The sequence below is a fragment of the Lagopus leucura genome, unplaced genomic scaffold (genome assembly GCF_019238085.1).
Source record: "Lagopus leucura isolate 7727_CA_CO unplaced genomic scaffold, USGS_WTPT01 Super-Scaffold_100004, whole genome shotgun sequence".
In the NCBI taxonomy this organism is placed as follows: Eukaryota; Metazoa; Chordata; class Aves; order Galliformes; family Phasianidae; genus Lagopus; species Lagopus leucura.
In genome coordinates, this window is record NW_024962264.1 from 13,240,447 (window position 1) to 13,260,340 (window position 19,894).

The window sequence follows — 19,894 nt, forward strand, 5'->3', positions numbered from 1 at the left end:
TGGGTATAGTTCTGTTAATAAAGAATATTTTATTGCTGGTAATTTTGTGGGTTTTTTTCTTTTTTTATACTGTGTCTTTAATGTAGGGGGAACTGTAATTAGAAACAGTTGAGCCTGGGCTAAAGTGTTCAACTGGAAGTTCATAATTGTATTGCATATATTTTTATGTACTGTCTGGGATGGGGATTATAAAAGAAAACTATATTGAAGTTGGTCTTCACCCAACTAGCATGTTGTTAACCATTTAGCATCTACTTGTAAGTGCAAGCCTTTTAAAAATATTTCCTAAAACTTTGTTTTCATTCTGTCCTTCTTTACTTTCACTGAGTAGAGAAAAAGCATACAGATGTAAAAAGCAAACTTATTTGTGTTCCATTATTTTTTTCCCACTGTATTGTGTATTCTGTTACTTTTCTGTTTGCATTTTTCAACTTAATGTTTTAGAGTAAACTGTTATAAGTGAAGCCTGTTACTTCCCAAACTAGGTGCAATAACTTGTTTCAGACTATGTGTGACTGTCTGTGTAAGGTTGGAGGTATGTGGTTTTACATAACCAGTACTAGAACAACTACTTCCTTCCTTAACCTTGGAATGAGGAAAGAAGTTCAATCCTACTGTACCAAGCCCAAGGCTAAGTCCTGACCCATTGTTTCTGAAGGTAGCCTGACAGTCTTGCAGCTTGTTAGAAGTATTTACTTTTAGGCGAGCTATAGCTTCCAAAATGCGTTTTAGATGTGTGTTCTGGTATCCTTTTAAGTTAGTCATGGCTTCAGTTTCAAGTACTCATTTGTAGGATCCCAGCTGACAGCCCCACCCCAAGAAAAAGTAGACGGAATGATCTATGTTAAGTTAGTTAAAGAACAAAGATTTCACTCCAACAGTCAAATGAGGAATGGGTGTTTAAGTGTTTTCACTGCCTAAGAAATAATATTAATAGTCAACAACACCTGCAGTTGCTATTGACTTTCTCTTTATTGAGAGAAGGGAAATAACTGTTTGAAAGAGAACTGAATGCTTGGAGAAGCCAGTTATAATTTAAGACTTGTGTCGTTGTTATTTTTTAATCAGAAAATGGAAGGGTGACCTCAAATATTGCTTTTCAGAGAAAGGCTGCTTTAAAATGCAAGATTATTTGTAAATTGAAGCCAACTGGATGAGCTTGTACTAAAAAATAAAATGATCTCCCAGAGCTTTAGCACAGTGCTGTGAGAGTCTGCCTCGACGGTTCTTGGCACAAGAGCTGCTTTTAATTGTCTGAGCAATAGGGATGTGAATTAAAACCTTTCACCAGGTAGGACTTGGTGATCTATTTCTCCTATGCTGTTAGTGCAATAATGTAAGTGAAGGAAAAAGAGGAAAAACATTGCAGGTAGTTTTTCAAAAGCCTTGCATAAAGTTCCAGAGTCTGAAGTGAGGCAGACGTGGCTCACCTTTATGCCATGCAATAACACCGACAACAGTTCCACTCGTTTAGGGTTGATTTTCAAGAAGTGATTTAGTCATTTGTTTTCAAGATGCTCTGTGTTCCTTTTCTTTCAGCTGTATACAGTGATATGTTGTTGTGCTTTGTCCAAGAGGGCTAAAAAAGAAAAATCCCAAGCTGAAAACCTTGCCCTGCTGGATATAATGCCAAAGTGCTTTGACAAAATAACTTCAGTATGTGCCTTGTTCCAACACTAATGCTGCCTCTTCATTTTCACAGAAATTACAACAGGTGCAAAGAGCACAGTAACTCTGTTTGACAGAGCAAATTCTCAGCTACAAAACACTGTTCTCTATACAACATGGTACCTGCTGCTAACTATGCATTTTTATCAGTAATAAATGAGAGCCTGCATGCCATGTTTATGCAGATTAAAAAACAAAAAAATGCATGGTATGGGTGATGTGCTGCTGCTGAACTTTATCACCCACTGCCTCTGTTTAGTCTCCGTAAATGTGCAGCCAGTGTTGGTGAATGTCAGTGGATGCCAGTTATTCAACGTGGAGGAGTTCAGTGACACACCTTTGCTTTTTCAGCACTTCAGTGTCAGTCGCCATTTTGTCTGCCCCTCAGCTGCTGTCTATCACATAACAACATGTGATGGAGTACTTGTGGGAAGGTGCAGCCTCTACTGCTGTATCCAACAGCTGTCTCTGCCTTTGTGGGTCAACATAATCAAATAGGAGGCACTGCTTTTAGAGCTACCCTCATAGTTGCATTGCTGTTCTCTGTTCCACTAGATGCTTGTAGCAGTTGAAACTATCTTGCTATGCCATGCCTTGTGCTCAGTGACATTCTGATACTGAATTAAAAAGAAGTTTCACAACTTGAATAATTCTTGTCTGAACTTAACGTGTTCATGTATCGAAGCATTGATAGAAGAAATTAAGTAGTGCTATGTAGCAGATTAGAACCAAGAAAACTTTCATTTCTTTCCCCAAGAATTAAAGGCTCATCGGTTTGAAAACCTGGTCATGATTTCTTTGTGGACCTAGTAAGGATAGCTGTTTACGGCATTATCTGTCAGATTATATTTAGAGTCATATTGTGGCAGCTTGGGTTAATGAGTGCCTTGGGGTACCAAGAAGGGCAGAGTACACAGAAGCAGCTCAAACTTGCTTCCCTTCTTGGCTTGTTGTTGGTTTTTTTTTTTTTTTTTTTTTTTTACTTGTGTATCTAGTGTCCAGGCAGGACTATTTCTGAAGTTGGGTCAGGTATTTACGCTTGTGTAGTTTGTTCTGACCTGGGGACACCATGTATTCATGCTTACTGGTGTAAATTGCTGCCTACCAGGGCTAGATCCGTTTTACATAGGCTGCAGACTGATCAGGTGGTGAGAATGTTCTATCAGAATCGTCCTTAATTTCATTTTGAACTTGTGACCTGAATATTGGTGTGATAATTTGATTCCACTGAATGTTTTTGGGATGGTGTTTTATATGTATTGCATTTAAGTGGGCCTGTCTTCCAAGTATTAGTGTGTGTGTGTTTGTGTTTTTTTTTCTTTTTTTTTAAAGAAAAAGTGTTCAGTCTCGTGGCCAGCAACTGTAGTGTAGCCATATGCCAGTATGTAAAATGCATGAATGGCAGGGTATCTCTAGTAGTGTTATTCTCAAGGTATGGAAAATAATTAAGTGATGGTGGTGTTTTTTCTTACATCATTTCAGATTTGTCCTTAAACTTAGTAATTCTCAGTGTGGGAACTTAAAATAACCTATCGGTCAGTATCTGCTGTTGAACTGAGGTGCTTTTGTTTCAGTAACTGATCAGTAAATTGCAGTCTGAAATCAGAATGTAAGATACTGTTTGCTTTGCGAGTTTTGCAGCAATGGCTCATTAAGCTTTAATAAATTGGGTAATCTTTGAAGTTTGTGTTTCCTCTATGCCTTGCTCAGTGTAACATAGTGTACAAGGACTTTAGTACAAGCCAGCAGCCGCTCAGCTTAGTTTGACTCTGAGATGGCTGCTTCTACAGACCGCCTTAAAGCAGAACTGGAAAGGACTGTGAAAGTACAGCTGAAATAGTTAGCTTGCACTAGGTAATTGATGTAACGTTTATACCCCAGAGCCTCTAGAGACTGACATGTCTAGGTCTCCTGTATTCATTTCTTTCTCTTTCACTTTCTCTTTACATGTATGGTATGGTATCTACTCTAGTGGTATATTTTTTTTTTTCTTACTCTGATGCTCACAGTGACCTGAATGACAGTGATAGCACATGAATGCATTGTCTTCTATTCTGACAATACATTGCATCTCCTTCTGTTGTTGCGTACACTAAAGCAATACAGGTGATTGTATAGGAAGCCTTTATTAACAGAACAGTTTCACTATGAGCAGAACTGATTACTTTGCATCACTTGACAATTCATATGTTTATAATGAATGCACAGGAGGCTGGGAGTGCAATAGTAACTGAGTTTTGAAAGGCTTCCTGATGTATCTGGCCTCAAAAGCATACGTGGGTTTGTTACTTCCTATGTTACTGAAGTGGGAATGTAATGAGATAATATTTTGAATATACAACTGTTCAACAGGTGGATGAAAAAGATGTCTCTGTATGAAGATACTGGCTTTTTCCATCTATGGTCTGCTACCTTGTGGTCATGGACAGGGAGTGTCACTTCATTCTCACTACACGAGTAGTGTGAAATGCACCATTTCTTCCAGGTCCCAAGCGGGAGGGATTTAACCTTTCCTTTAAATCTCCTTTCCCAATGCGTGCTTGTTGTCTTTTTAAAATATTCTGAAATGTTTCATTAAGCATTTACTGGGGGGAAAAAAAAGATGCATGAGTAGAAAATTGAAGCTAATGCTACTGAGGTAATCTTCTAGTTATTGGCAAACATAGAGTGATGTGCTTAGAAGTATGCAGGTGTAGACATAGAGAAATACCTGCAGTATGTACACATCGTGTTAGGTAATGCTAAGTGGGTTATTTCCTCATTGAAAAAGAGTAGTCTCTTTAGTAACCTCTCCTGTTAGTTACTATGTTAATTCTAATGTGCTGCAATTACCCAGTTTTGCTTCCCTAGATTGTGGTCATAATTATTTGGTCTTTTTCACCATATGTTTCCATTTGGCAGTTCCCAAATCCTCTTTTTTTTTTTTTCTTTTTAGCTTTGTGTGCAGAAAGTGAAAAAATGTTTCCTAGTGGTAGGATTTTATTTGAGAGGAAAACAGGAAAAAAAAACCTTGAAAAAACATAAGCACTGTATCTGATCACCTTTTCTAAGGTGAACACAAAATGAATTTGTTGTTACTTCAGACCAGAAAAACACTCAAGAGATTTGAAAATACATGGTAGTACTGTAGTAAATAGAACATCATGTGTACCTCTTCAAAGACCAAGGAGTAGCTTACATAGAATTTTAAACTGTGGTTGATATAAAATATTTCCAGTTGGGTCACGTATGCAGTGATTATTTTTGACAAGTCAGTCTTGCAAATGTCCAATTAAGCTGTTCATTCATAGCTTCCCTTCAGAAAGCAGCTGTATTTGGTTAGATGTGAATTTCTGCTGTGCACTGAAGTTCTGATCCAAATCAGTGCTTTATTAATTCATTTATTGGCTTCTGTACTGGTGGTTTGGGGTTTTTTGTTGTTGTTTGCTCTTTATGTCACAAGATTAGTGCTCTCAGCCTTCCTTTAAATTCACTTATGTGAAATCTAATTTTAGGGATGTAGTTTCTCTTAAAGCCACCAGACTCTGAATGCTGGCACTTTAAGAGAAATACTGAAGTGTTAAAGACACAGAACTACTAATTTTGTAGAAAAGCTGTAAAGTAAATAATTATGGAGTATTCAGTCTTTGAGACAGCAGGATAGCACCTGCTACTTTCAGTTGATTTTGGAATCTGTTGATTCACTGCTGTTGATAGAGATGGAAATAATCACAGTATGATCTTGGTTTACTTGGAAGGTTCAAAGCTACCTGTAACCTGCCACAATCAATCAGGTGTTTTGTTTTTTTTTAGCAATGAACTAATTATATGTATTAAAAATAGACTTTTGCCTTCAGAGGCTTTAAAAAGAGTAAAAATGAAGTATCCAGTACCTATCCTTAGAGTGAGCAGTGCAGGATTAGAGAACTGATGTGCATTTAATCAAGCTGGTGATTATACCAGGCCGAAAACTCAGGGGAGCAAATTTACTAGGCTCCAGGCAAGTAATTTACATGATCTGTCCTGGTATTAGTGAGGTGAATTTGACAAGATGTATGATAGTGTTGGTAACCAGGTTTCCTTTTTGTCATTTGTCCTGCTTGTACAGAAAGGTCTTTAGTGCTAATGGTCTGGGTTAGAGCAGAACTCAACTGTTATGGTTCTTTGCTGCTGGCTCAGAGATCTGTATGTTGCTGCTCTGAATCCTTCTGCAGAGGGCTCATTCAGCATAGACATGACAGGAAATACTGACTGACACTTCTGGACTTCTGTAAATATCTTTCCAGCCAACCTTGAGAGAGAAATCGAATAAATGCCACTGTCTCTTTTTGCTTAGAAGTACATGGGTGCTCACACAGACTGCAGTACGTACATGTCTGTTTACAGCTGAGGTTTATGTACTTGAATTCTCAACATTATTTCTTCTGTTTTGAAACAAACTTATTAATGTATCTTGCGAGCTGGTTTCAGACAGATCTGAGTATCAGGCTGTATCACCCCCCCAAGCATAGTTGGGATTAATTTTGAGTCTGTTTTGCAACTCTCATGTTGACGCCTGTTTGAACACACCAAAAGCCTTACTTTCACTGTGTGGCGTGAAGTCACTAATATGAGAGACAGGACAGGCAAGGCCAGGGAAGAGCATGTTGGGAAAGATAATTGGAACTGCTGAGCAAGTAAGTTCAATTGCTTTATTACCAGTTTCATTAGTGTCACCTACGAACAGTGTAAGCAGAAGACGTTTTGTTTCTGCAGCTCTGGTTATCTTAACTTTCTCTGAAGCTCTGCATTCTAGGGAAGACTCCCTGTTCTAACTTAGTGAGTGGCTAAGGAGGCCACAAAAATGTCTCATTTGAGGCTTTTGTTGAGTTCATTTGCATCCCATGCTAAATTTTATTTTTAGTACCATTGACCTAGGCTTCCTAATCATGGCTGTATGTCAGTAGTCCTATATGACAGTGAAGTGTCAAAGTGTCTAAATGTTTTCTTACTTAAATCAGTGGCAGCAAAAAGAATTGTGGTGTATTGAAGCTTGGTTTAAATCAAGCCTTGCTGTAATGAGAGCAGTGTCATTACAGCCATGTGAAGCTGAACTAGTCTACATTGGTTTCCTGTCCAGACAGTCTGTCCTCTGGGTAGAGAATGTACTGAATGGGATGCACCTACTGTAGTAATTAACTGATGAATATCATTTCTGATAGATCATGGCTGAGGCAACTTCTTGCTGGACTACTGATCGGGCATAGCTTTTATTACAAATGTAACTAGTTGTTTATATGCATATGTTCAAAAGTACTTTAACCTCCAGTTTCAGAGTTTATTCTCGTATTTCGTAAATAGACCATTAGTACAAGTTAGTACAGTTGTAGTGCTTTGTGTCTCATGTCACTGTACTAGTATTTTACTAATTAATGTTTATTTCATTAGTTATGTATGTTAAGTGTAGGCAAATACTCTAGGCTGGATTCATCATCCATGTAATTGGTGGTACAGTGATTCAAATGCAGGAGAAATTGCTCTCTAAGGTATTAAAATGCAGGGGGGTTGAAACACAATTTACATATTAGCACTACTTGGAACCAGCCGAACAGTGGCTGAGAACTCATTCCACATTTGATTAGAGGTAGAGAAGGTAAACCACATTACCCTGTGGCTACACAAGGTGTGTGTGTGTATGTGGGCTGTTAGGGAAGTCCCTGAAGGACAAAGAAAAGAGTGCTTTGTTTATTTCCCCCCCCATGAGAGGGAAATAAATGGCCTTTAAATCTCCTCCAGTCAGAATGTAGTCACCACATGATATGAATTAGGGCAACAGAGGCACGGGTATGTATCCTATTCTGTCACCTCTGCTGCCAGATATTGGGAGCAGGTAACTGTTAGCGTATTTGCTGTTCTCTACCTTCTGTATACTACAAGTCAGTGCTGCCTCTCATGCAGCAGAGAATGAAGCCTGTCTGTGTTTGGCGTATTAGCACAAAACTGTAGAAGAGTCTAGATTCTCTCTGATGTGCTGGGCTGTGAGAACGGCTGCCTTGGATACAGTTAAGGTTTTGCTACCCTGCCTTCATGCTCTTGTATGCTTGCTCCAGTAGTGGAGCAAGGTATTCACTTATTGTCTTTCTTGATAGAACTGTGCCAAACTGCAGGCATGCTTATCCTTTGAGACATAAACAACATTCATAACAAATAGTAACTTAACTCCTTCTCTCAGAAGAGCAGATGAGTTTCCAGACCCTTAAAGATGTGTCAGTGCTGAATTGTTGAATTTCTGAATTGCACAAATAGTCCTGTAAGATATCAGATTAATGGAGCTATGCAATCAATTGGACTTAAAAATTTTATATACTAAACAAAATAAGGAGAAGCTTAATTTATTAAGAAACAAAGCAACTGGGTGTAAGCATAAGAGGCTATCTAACTATAATATTAATTAACTTAGTCTGTCTTGTTTAGTTGCATCAAATTTTGTTATGCTCATACCTATTGGAGCCTGCAGGCACCTCAGCAGTTGTCAGTTCTTATTGGAAGATAAATAACGTAATAACACTAAGAGGTTTTAAGTGGTCAATCAGTACAGTGGTGCAATAGCTATTTTTGTAAAGAAGGAAAAAAAAAAGAAAATGACCAGAGTGCAATGCTTTAAATAATCCTATTACTAATTTACTTGCCTCATTTGCTGGGACCTTATTAACGTTACTGTGCTGCCCATTAGTAATTGTTTTCATTAACTCCCTTTTATCTGCCACCTCCTTGTTCAACTAATGTAACAATTGTTGCCATGTTCTTGCTTCATCTTTTTGTAATTAGCTTTTGTTTTGGCTCCTAAATACGAGTAGTGCATGCATGTATGTATCAGGTGTAAAATGGTATATATGTTTTTTTAGAACGTACACAGCTTTTAAAATGTTTTGGAGAGAAGTGAAGACACTGTGCTGTACAGCTTGACAGCTTCTCAGCCACAGTAATGCATGTATTTGATTTAACAAGATTCTCAAGTCTTGCAGTGGCTAGCACCTCCTAAGTTATTACTTTATGCCTTTAAGATACTTTTTTTTTTTTTTTTCCCCAGCAAATACAGGGTTTTTATATATGTATGTTTGTGTGTGGTTTTTTCTCCATCAGGAGTTTTCCTGTTAATATTAGGCATTGTTTTTTCAGTTCTTATACTTGATAGTTGTGCAGCAGCTTTCAGTGAGCAAATAAATTCTTGAGGTATCCTATGCCAGGAAGAACACTTTGAAAAGACAGTATGCAAAGAATCAGGAAGTACTCTTGAATCACAGGAGGTTGTCTGTTTGTTCCTGACAGGAGCTACAGTCTAACCTGTTCTCAAGGACCATCGCCAGCAGAGATTTCCTATTTCTCAGGCAACTTATTTCAGTCATTCATTGTCTGTACTAATAGGAGATTTCTGATATCTAACATCAGTCTATTTTTGCTGTCAGTAACGAACTTTCAGTTTATGAAAGCAGATGTACCACTTGCACTTCTTTTAGTATAGTACTAAGTCAAGGAAACCAACTGTGTAGTTAATGTCTCTTATCCCTTGGAATGACCAGATTCTTCCGAGAGGGCTGATAATTATGCAAGCTGTTCTCCACTGTGTGTTTCAGTAGTCGGTTATTCCTGCTGGACTGCATGAGTTGGTGATACCATTACTTTGCAGTTGCTACTTTGCAGTTGCTACTAGGAGTTAGGCAGCTTTTGTTAAATGGGTTGGTAATTCTGCTTGAGAGGAATGAGTTTCTGGTTCTTTTCTTGTAGGAGCAAATGACTGCAGGAAACACTTTGTTTAAATGATGTTAACTGGACAAAGGTAGGTGGTGAGTTAGCCTTCTCCAGGGGATTTTATGGGATGTTGTGCTACTATAGCCTATTTGACTTAGCAGTTACACATCAAGGTTTTTGGTTTGGTGGGTTTTTTTCCTTCCATGAGTGTGAGAGGTGATAGTTTTGAAAACACTGTTTCTGTTTTGCAATGATGTTGCAGACAGATGTGATGATGACCTCTAGAGCAGTGGCTTATCCTGTAAGTTCTGTAATTGTTAGAATTTTGGAAGCCTGTAAAACGTTCAGGTTTGGTTTTCTTAGCTGCCTTTTTGTTATTTCATTTTCATCATGACTAATTTTCACGTTGATATCGGAGTGCAGCTTTGAAGATCAGAATTAGAATGTGTTGGGAGAAGCTATCCTTCCTTTGGAAAACAGCAGTAAGATGGCAGTGACTAGGGCAAAGGCTTCCAGTGCACTAGAATTTGTGCAGGCAAAAGAGCTCTGTCCATGTTGCTGGAGCACTTGAACTGCATATGGTAGATAAGTTACCTGACTTCATCTATCCAAAGTTCTTGAGAAATGTTTATGGCATGGCCTGGTAAACACACTTGACTAGATGGAGGTTGTAACATGAACTTTGTTTAGAGCATCAACTTGTGAAAGAAGAGCAGGTCTTGATCCACTAGGCAGGAAAATAAACAATAACAGCGAGGAAAAACAGTGCACAAAAAAATCCCACCCTAAGAACACAATTTTAAGTGGAAAGAACGCGTTTGTGCCAGTTACAGTAAGTCTAGAAACTGCTCAAAGCATAAAAGGTTTTCCCCCTTCTAATTAACTTGGGCATTTCCATCAGCATCTCTGGTCTCTATAAAGCTTGAACTTACAAGGCCTTTGTGGGCACCGAGGTATCTGTTCTTTCACCATCCAGCTGTCTGCAAATCAGAGGCAGTGAACAGGGACTATGACACAATGGTGTGGGTTGATAGCATTTATTTTTGTGATCCTATGGATTTGGTGAACAAGAACTGTAGCAGTTATGAAAGTCAGTGACTGATTTGCATATATTATCATATAATTACCTCAATAAAGATAGAGGTTAGACGCAGTAAATTGCTGTAGTTTTTGAAGTGCCATCTGTGGCCTGATGCTTCAGGGCGTTTAAAAGAGTGATAATGTTCAGAAATCTTTTGTGGCATACAGGTGGTTCATTTTGCATGTGCCTGCTAATCAGCAGTAGCCTATGTTGGTGGGGGATTCCTCTTCAATGAAAGAAGATGGTATCATTGGTTTTTGGTGCTGCTTCCACAGGCTATAATATAGTGTTTTATTTTGGTTGTAAATTTCCCTCAAGACCAAGTTTCCTGAAAAGGGCGAATGATAAACGGAATGCTCATTATTGGGCTTCATGTACTTGAACACAACACAGCAATCTGATGTAATTGATTCAATTCTACTAAGTAGCATGTGATGTTGTTATTTTAGAGGCACTTAATGAGGAAGATAGTGGGAAGAAAACCTCCCTGATGTCATGTCCTTATTTTGTGACCTTCAAAGCTGACCAATACATGGTCTCCAGTTAAAATCAAACCATAAGCCCCACCCTCAATCCTGTAAGAATAAACCCTGGAATCCCTGAGGGCATCAGTCAAAGATGATGTAAAGAAATCCACATTTAATTTGTGTATCTTTTACTACTCAGCTCCTTCTGTTAGCTTTTCCTTTACTAGGCCAAGGAAAGCCAGTGAAAAGCTGATTGCCTGCTCTTGCCAATTTCGCAAACGAGACATTATAGGCTGGATGCAGAAAAAGGGGAGAAATAAATTACTGTTCTATTCCAGGGTATTTGAAAGTTAACACTTCATTGATTATCTTTAAAGGGGGCTTGAGTTGTGCAATCAGTGGCTGTTCTTGCTGCTATAGTAAGAAACATCACTGAAAAATATATGCTATACTGTCAGCTGAACTTTCCAGGACCTTAAAATTAGCAGGTGTTCTTGTAGGAAGCCCACCAGAAGGCAAGTAGAGAATAAATCATAGGGAAAGCAGATTTTAAATGTTAATTTCACTGCACGGCTGTGCAGTACTTGCTTTGTCTATGTAAAATAATGTGCTGAAGTGCCAGGCAGAACAGCGTAACTAGAAGATGCAGGCACAGTGTGGCCAGATCAGAACTTGCCATGTAATGCATACTGTGTTGATGAGGTGCTTGGCAGTATTGTTCTTGTGAATTGTAGGTCTCCATATCTTGTACTTCTGGCATTTGGTATCGCTTTCATTCAAAAGACCAATATTTTCTTTTATTCATTTCCCACTTACGCACTTAATAGTTTGTATTACCAGTAACAAAAATGTGTTACTGTTAAGTATAAGAGATGGAATTATATTGCATTACATGAAAAATGAGTATTGACATGAGCTTTCAGTTTTGTGTAGGCTTTCTTAATAATGTCTAAAGAACACAAAAAAGCATGCATTGTATTTGCCTATAGGCTACCGATGACCTACTGCAAATTGTACTTGTAAGGCACATTCATTAACACTAGTTAAGTTTTATGATGTTGATTATTATTAATATTGTTAATAACCAACAACTTCGTTATTGAATGAAAGGGTTCAGTGATAAGTGATTACTAAGCAATGTGCGTCTGAATTCAAGGCAAGTTCTGAAGGTGGAGTGTGTCTTAATGTTTATACGAGTTTTATCTTCCATTCTCAGCAGATAGGAGCAATGACAAGGTAGAAGTTTGTATGAAAATTATTAGCTGAAGTTTCTTCTAAATATCTTTCTGCAGATTGGAAGTTTTATGTTCTTTGTTTTCCTGCAATAAATGCCTCAAGCTGTATAAATAGATAAGTTCATATTGGGTCCAGAGGGGACCATGAATTCTAAAATCTACGGAAGGATGGATTTTGTACTAGAAGGAACTTGCTCACCTGTGTATTCCAAACCCCACTGCTGTGCCTTTCTTTTAGCAGCAAAAGCTAATTACATATCACTTCCTGATAACATACTTCAGATTCCATTTCATTTCTGCCCTCAAATTGCATTTATATGTTTATGCTAAAGCTTGATTTTCATTTGTTTCTGAAATTAGTGTGCTGTTAAAAAGGTTGGATGATGCTGAGGGCCATGACAAAAGCTGGCAGAAAGAAATTGGAGTCTAGAGGGGGGAAAAAACAAGAGTGAAACATTTTACTATCATCTTTGTTACAGATGGCCTCAGTTCACTGTAGAATAGAAACTGGAAAATATTGTTAAATCCTACAGTGGTAAGCATTAAGTGCTGAAAACTCTGTATTATATAATAATTTATCTTTATTCTTAAACATTTTTTTATCTTATTTCAAGTGTTTTTTGCAGTGTCTTTTGCTGTCTTTTGTGTCTTTTTTGTGTCTTTTGCTGTAGACTTGAGCCAAAACTCTTTCAAGTTAACAAGAAAACTTTCCACCTTTGCATCAATGGGGTTAGGGGCCGGTACTCTCTCTCTGGAGTTCTTATTATTGCGTTTGATTAATAATACTACAGCCGTTCAAGTAGCCAGGAGTTTGAATTGAAACTGGAAAGGAAAAAAATATTTCTCTTGTGCACAATAGAAAACAAATTTGGGTTTCTTTCATTTGCTGTTCTTCATAAAAATGTTATTTGGGTGTGATTTGTATCATTGTTGGTAATGCAGATGTACTATTGAGCAACACTTAATCAAGACAGGTGCTGAAGTTGTTTTAGGTCAAGCTTAGCTTGACAATCCTTAGTTCACTTGCGTACGTGTTTTTAGTGGTTGATAGTTTTTACAGAATAAAAGCACGTGTGGGAAGGAGAAGCAGATGACTTAAAAATTATTCAAATACCTAAGTCTCCTTTTCAGACTCGTGCTCTCACATTCAGGAAGGGCTGCCTTTGCTCTGTGCAAGTTTTCCTTCTTAGAAATGCTGGTATAGCACTTGGTACCAGTGTCTCTGTTCTAACGTCCCATGCATTCATGAGCATGTGTGGAACATCATAAATTTCACTGAAGCAGTTTTGCTCATTATCAGATCAGACTTGAGGACATACGTGACCTATTTGTATACGCAGAGTGTATGAATGAAGGCCAGACTGGCGGCATTCTTATTACAGTGAGGATTTGCCTTTGGCATCAGGGCATGTTTTCCTGGATTGCTGGTTTGTTTGTTCATCTTTCTCTTGTACTATCAGTAATGAATGCTGGTGAGATATGTGACCAGTAGTCTGCTGTCTGGCTTGACTGGGTTCATTTTTTGTAGAGTTTTCTTTGTGAAGGGTTGGGAAGACAGCTTGGTTGTGGTTGTTGTTTTATTTATGAACCACTTATTAAATTTAGCATTCAGTGAATAGTCTAGTAGATAGGATGTCAGACTCAAATTCTTCAGTCCTTTTACTTTTAGATTGATGTTTCAAGCTCACATTTTTGTGATAAAACACTGGTGTGTTATTTTTTCAGTAATCAATGTGAAACCAACTACTGGATAGAGTGTTTATAATACAAGTGTTGGGTCATTGACAATCACTGCAGCTGGCATGTGGGTAGCTATGAAAAGAGTAGAAAATGGAATTCCTCTACTTTTTGTAGGTGATCTGCTTTAATGCAGTGTTCAGCTATGCTCTAGCTGTGTATATAAACACATCTTAAACAGTTCTTAATCACTGCCTGTCCCAAATTCCGTGACAGTTACAGTGGTTGGTTTTGAAATGCACAGGGTGTGATCTGTAAGACTTGGAATGCTGGGCTCTTTGCTCTTTTTGGCACCAATCACTAAGTTAGAGGAAATCAGGAATTCACTCCAGGCATGGTACAATCCAGGGACTGCAGTGGGAGCATACCCATTACATGTATTGCAGGAGAGTACAGTACACTGCATGCTTAAGGTGTGTTTATAGTCCTTGCTGTTTCCCATTCTAAGCCACAGTGTAACGCCTGCACGAACGATTGCTTGGTGCTTTGGAGAATGAAGTGCAGCTTGCTTGTCTGAATGAGAAATAGATATTTCAGCATTACTTCAGACTTTGTTGTGAGTATGATGGATTGGTTTTGTCAGACCCTGTGAATTAAACAGAGGCACTTCTTTAAGTACTTTTTAAGATTGGTTTATCTAGACCATTTTGGAATTGAAGTGGGTAGTATCAGCAAACCAGCCAAATCTTTTGAATCAGACCATCTGCCCAGATGGGTGCAGTTTGTTGTTCTGACTGTTTTATCAGTGTGAGGGTAAATGCTGATCTTTGTTTCTTGTAGAAAAGGAACTTGTTGTTTACTAGGAGGCAAGTTGGAGCTGAGAGATGCTACAGTTTATGCCTCTCTTAGAATCCCAAGTCTGCATGGGAGCAGCCATGTGGCTCCTGAGCTGTCAGTAGCTCAGTCTTCTGCTTTGGTTAGATCTGTGACTAAAAAATATGACCATAATCCACTGACAAGCTTGAAGAAAGTCGTAATAGGACTGATAACAATGTGTCAGTTAAGAGGCTATTATGTTTCACTGCCTTAGAACAGTAGACTAAAAATCTGTTCGAATTTAACCCTGGTATAACTAAAGCCTTTTAAAAATCTGCTGTCTGCTCTAGTCTTAATAATACTTATTTTGCTGACAGCAGGAAGAAGTAAAATATGCACCTGTTTACATGACGCTTCTAGATGTTGACAGTTTTACTGCAGGTATACAGAGTAGCTACAAATAGAGGGCCTTGGGTCTTTGAGTGAAAACTTACGAATCTGGGCTAGAAGCAAGCACAGAATGAAGAGAGTGGCTTTGAAATGCTGCAGAATGACAGCTCAGATATGCCAAGTTCTTTTAGTGGCAACTTCATAGAATGCTGGATAGCTGGAGAGGAAGACAGTCTCTGCTCCCATTTCTTTTTGTTGTCACTTACGCAGTTTTCAGGGTAAATCAGGGCAAGGTTTTGCAGACCTTATGCATCCTCTTTAATGAAGTACAGAACAGTGTAGTTCTTGTAACTGCTCTTTCTAAGTCATAATCTAGGCCCGTGTCGTCTTGGTGGCTGTCTGTTCTCAACAGTTGTCCCTGAACCCAGCAGCCCAGCCTGCTTTCAGTGTATCTAATTGTTCTTCATCTTCCAGAACCCCTACTACCACCTAGCTTTCTCCCCTTTTCTATCCAGCTATTACTTGGATCATAGAAAGCAGACTGACTAAGCATGACTTATGTTTAACTTATGTTCAGAGATGGCTTTTTTTCTGATTACCTTATGGTTTTGTGCATGTTTGGAAATGGATTCAGAACGGATGAGTGTCATGGTTTATAGGAGGCAGTGTCTTCCTCCTGACTTTCTTAGAGACCAATGTAAGACTCTCCTGGTTTCGAGACATCAATAACCAGAACGCTATAAGTGTATAGTAATTAAATATCAATGACAGTAGTGATGTTAGTTTCAGATTGGCTGAAACTTTAAGCCCCTTCAGGCTGTAGGTCCCATCTAGTTTTGGGGATGTGAAAGCATCCAGCCTCCATGAATGCTTTTAACCTGTCATTCCTGCATTGTTGACTATAGTGTCCTTTTCAGAATATTCTGAGGTTATTTTCATTAGTCTTGTCTCTTGTTCATCCATGTGATGAGTATCATCACTGTTTTAGAAGAATTGAAAACTGTCAGAACGACCGAAGTTGTTGGCGGTTTGGTAAAACTTAGAAGTTGTCATTTACTTGAACATAAAAGACAGGGTTTTTGTTTTTATTTAGGAGGGTTTAACACAATTTCTCAACTGTGGGAAAGGAGTGGACTTGTGAAACTCTTTGGGTGAGTATCTTAAAACTTGAGGTGAAGTGTAAGCCATAGTGGTTGTCTGTTTTTACGTGGATCAAAAGATATCAAGATATTTTTGCCATTTCCATTCAACCCTGCAGTTTTGTAGAACAAATGAGAGAAGTGATGACTGATGGTAGTAAATGTAACAGCAAGCTCTTGTAGGGTAAATACAAACCTCTCTCTTTTTACTAGAGAAATCAATCCATAGGAAATCTAGCATAAAGCCCAGATAAGGATGTTGACTGTATGAGGGCTGCTTGGAAAGTAGTGCCTCCTATTTTATTACATTGGTCCGTGACATCAGAGGTTGGCACATGTGGTATGACAGTAGAGGCTGAACCTTCCCATCAATGTTCTGTTACACTTTATTGCCGTGTGACAGATGGCAGCAGAAGGGCAGTCTGCCAAATTGGTGCCTGGCATGGAAATACATGTGAAGCCATGGTGTGTCACTGACTTCCTCCATGAAGAGAATATTGCACCCATTGACGCTGATCAATGCTCGCTGCATGTTTGTTGAGAACACAGAACGCATGTGAGCACAATGAGGTGATGGGTGTTGTGTTTCAGCAGCAGAGCAGCAATAGCAGCTGCGAAACTGTGGGTCACCTCTGTTGGCACCGTTGTGTGTGTTTTTGTTTTTGTTTTTTTTACCAAGCATGGCATGCAGGCTCTTATTATTGATGAAAATGCCTAATGAATGGTAGTAACTGTTGAAAAATAGCTTTGTAGCTGAGTATTTGCTCTAACAAATAATCTTATTGTGCTCTTTCTCTCTGTTATGCTTTCTATGAGAATAAATAGGAGGCATTACTTTCAGAGTGATCTGTCTGGGAAGCCAGCAAGTCATTGTCTTGTCTTTTTATTCTTCATTAATGTCTTTTAGAAAACACAGTTGAAATATTGATAAGCCATGTGTGTCATCTATAGTCCTTGGTTTGGTGACATTAATGCATTTTTCTCTGGGGTGGTTGCTAGGTTCTCCAGTCAGCTGAGATTTATCAGTCTGTTACTTGAAGTTTGACTTCCTCTGTTTGACCAACGTTGCTTCTTTCCTTGGCTCTATCAACTAGCTCCATCTATCCTGTCACATTACATGTAAGATGTTTATTTCTTGTTTTCAGAGTTCTTATTCTCTCACCTGTCACATCTGTGAAAATATTTTAATTCTTATTCCTGCCTTCAGTTCCCCATCACTGTCACCTCACTTAAGCTTTTAATGCTTCTCTTTTGTGCTATGATTTATCTGATGTGCAGGCCCCAGGCTGCAAATTGTCCTCTTTAAAAACCCTTCTAAAACATTGGTGCTGCCAGAAGCTTACCAACAGGTAAGCTGAATTGCAGCAGCTGTATTGTGCTGAAATAACTGTTCTTCATACTGTCTGATATTATCCTTTTTTCTTTCCTCTCATGTCTTACTGAAGGGGTGATAGTCTTTTGTGGTAGCATAGATATTTTTCCTACCTTTCTTCATCTTTATCTTCATTTATACAGTGCTTAACAGGGTGGCTTGTTGTGCAGATACCATAGCAACATGAACAATGAGAGGGATTATATTTATTGCTTTCTTTTCCATCCTCTGAAACATTTGTTTGCATACCATTTGCAGGCCTCCCGAAGATTGGAGGCTGCAGGAAGAGAAGCTAATGCTATTTGGTGGTATGTTGTAGGGTTTTTGTGTGCATTTTATTTTTGTTTGTCTTTCCCCTTTCACCTAATAACCTGTAATAAGCTGTACAACTCACAGTTGTAGTAGAGAAGAATAGGTGCATAACTTTGTTCTGTAGTTGTACTAAGAACTTTGCTTAAACCTTGGCTTCAAATGAGACAAGTTGTTGAGAAGACTTAGTGTGTACTTCTCACAAGTCATGCACAGCAGGAAACAATCATGCATGTCTTTTACATCCTATCCATCTGAGGGCTTTCATTTGTAGGGCAGTGTGTTAACATTGATGTTTCTTCATGAACCCAAGTACCAGGAAAAAAAAAAACAACAGTCAATCTGACTGCTACCTGTAAGTCCAGCATTCTGTGTCACAGTCTGAAGATGGGGAAAGCACAAGTGTGTGTTGCAGATATAGATGTGCCACTTACTGGATCCCCTTGAAATGGAGCACTTCTGGAAAGCTTATTTTCAAGTGCTGATTACTCTCATGCTCTTCTCGAGTCTCAGCACATTAGGTATGTGTTTATCAGATATTTCAGTTTCATGGCCATGCATGATGAAAGTGCAGATCTATTTTAGAGCCCTCTTAAATTTTGAGTTGGTTTTTATTCCTCATGTACTGTTCTTTAAAGGGGAGCATTTATGAATAGATGATAGATCTTTGTCAAAGCCTGGGATGATTCAAATCTTAAGCAAAGTCGTTCTTATTTTTTAGCTGGATAGATTGCTGGTGGAGAAAGTAGACTTCATATTCTTCTAATATTCTTTCACCTCTACTGTGTTTGTTGGCTGCTGCCTTAGATTCTGAATCCTCAGAAGCCCTGATGGTATATCTGGAAATCATCCCCTGGACTGTGGGTGTGATTGTCATTCAAATGAGCTAATGGTAGTAATAAGATGGCTTGATATATCCTGACTATATGTAATTCAGCAGACGATAGCTTTGTATGTTTCCTAAACTTTGACCTATTTCTATGGAAATGGAATATATTAATCTGTAGCAGGATGCTTTTTTTAATGTAGCTCTATGTGAACAGTTTCACATGGTGCATCAAGTAATAATTATGAACAAATTGTAATGTCACTGTTGTGCAGTTTGCAGACTTTGTGCTCTTAGGAGTGCTTTTTACCCCTCCCGTTTTTGCTTTCTCTTCCCACCCCCAAGTGTTTTCCTCTGTACATCTGAGTGGGAGTGCTTTCTCTGGCTCTTGGTGATTTCTTTTGGATCCAAGCACTGAAATAAACTCCTGTTTCATTTTTTTTATTGTGCAAACTTACCTGGGTATTTGTAGTCAGTGTTGGGTCTATAACATTCAGTGAGTGGGTTCATGTGTTGAAATAAACATAAAGTAAGATATTAACAGTAAAATACAATTCAACTGTGAATCTTATTCTGTCTGGAATGCACAATGTCATTATTAATTCTAGATTTGGTATTTAGCTAGCCAGTGTTGTGGTATTCTTTTTTTAAGCAGCTGTGAAATACTGTCGATTAGCTCCAATAATTGTTTACTGCTATCATCATAACTTCTCTGCTTTAAGCTTCTGGTTTGCTCTTGGAATGGCTTTTCTTTGAGCTTTGCATTATTGCAGTCACAGAGCCTCCCTGCATCCTAGCGCTCTTGTCTCTGCTGTTAGCTACGTCGAGGAAAAGCAATAGAAATTTCTTCACCAGTCCTTAAATGCCCTGAAATTGGAAGTCCAAACTGACTTATGTTTTAACTAGATTATTTCAAAGGCAGGCTAGGAAGGAAGTCTTGCAAACATGATGCAACCTAAAAGAAAAAGATAATTCTTTCAGCTTCCCAATAATATGCCACAGCAGATGCTCTGATTTTGTTCTTGAGGACATACCCTGGATGTTTCTGCCTTCCTTTTTCAGTTGCTTTTGGAGACAAAAGTTGTTAGGCATTACTGAAGTTTAGCATTTTCTGTGAGTTAATTAAACTTGCTTATTTATTATTTTTTAGAGATGGTTGCTTTCGAAGGGTATTTGCACATATCGTTCTATCCTTCTGGCTTTGTCG

General features: G+C 38.5%; 1 long non-coding RNA gene across 2 annotated transcripts in view; it reads left to right on the forward strand.

Moving 5' to 3' along the window:
• LOC122180249 overlaps positions 1-19,894 on the forward strand; it is a 193,915-nt gene that overhangs the window by 3,948 nt on the left and 170,073 nt on the right. The window lies entirely within an intron of this gene.